This window comes from Xyrauchen texanus, chromosome 25, assembly GCF_025860055.1.
Source record: "Xyrauchen texanus isolate HMW12.3.18 chromosome 25, RBS_HiC_50CHRs, whole genome shotgun sequence".
NCBI classification, from domain to species: domain Eukaryota; kingdom Metazoa; phylum Chordata; class Actinopteri; order Cypriniformes; family Catostomidae; genus Xyrauchen; species Xyrauchen texanus.
The window spans coordinates 426588-427457 of NC_068300.1; the positions used below are offsets into that span (position 1 = coordinate 426588).

Sequence of the window (870 nt, forward strand, 5' to 3'; positions counted from 1 at the left end):
CTGCAAATAAATAGATAAGTACTCTCTATCATCATGGGGGGGGTAATACTGTTATGGACGGCTTTCTCGATTGTTTACCATCAAGACCATCTTATACTCAAAATGCAAACGGAGAAATGCAATTTGGTTTGATATATGGAGGTCTAAGCAGTGGTTAAATTGGCTTTTGTAGGAGGGGGAGCCCTTATTTACGGTGAATGGTCATCATTCAAAATCCCGCCGTAAAATGACTTAGGGTTTTTACACCAATGGGGCTCTTTTTCCAGTATTAATGTGTAAGGTAGGGTTGAGTAGTTATTCAAGCAAAGACAAATACTTTACAATTCACTTATTTTATTATTATTTTTTATCTTGAATGTTAACAGGCAGGCAACGGATTTCACCCTCATAAAATGTATGAAAGGAACATGTTTGAAAATATTGCAAGCCAGAGACGAATATGTAAATGTATTTTTTATTTGTACAATTTAGAAACGTTGAAGTCCCTTCGCACCTGAATGTTAATGTAACTCTTGCAGTAAATATTTATCATATTCATGCAGCCTGTGTTATTCTGTTGAGTGTTGAAAACCATCGAGGAGAAACGCATCAGGACACTTTTAGCATGTAAACGGGTAAAGAAAAAAAAAAAGTAAACTCGCCCGCTTTGCGAGAAACATTAAACGTTCAATAAAGTTTTTTTTATTATTATTAGTAAAACTGAATAACAAATTAACAGGGAAGTACAGTTGGAAAAAAAATTATAATCTCCACCTTTATTGAGGTTTGTAATGCCTGATAGAAAAGTATCTATCTTTGCGAGCAATATAATACTTTAGGCAGTGGCGGCTTGTCAATAGAGGGCGCTGGGGCGCCGCCCCCATCAAAATT

The 870-nt window shown here is 35.9% G+C and overlaps 1 protein-coding gene across 2 annotated transcripts in view; it reads left to right on the top strand.

The window, feature by feature from the left end:
- Positions 1 to 505, top strand: part of LOC127618782 (eukaryotic translation initiation factor 4E type 2-like) — an 11668-nt gene extending 11163 nt beyond the window's left edge. Inside the window, exon 7 of one of the 2 annotated variants that reach the window (XM_052091422.1) lies at positions 1 to 505. This exon is cut by the window's left edge and continues 1491 nt beyond it. The gene's annotated coding sequence lies outside the window, so the exon portion shown is untranslated. The other variant, XM_052091423.1, reaches the window with a different exon arrangement.
- The last annotated feature ends 365 nt before the right edge of the window (positions 506 to 870 follow it).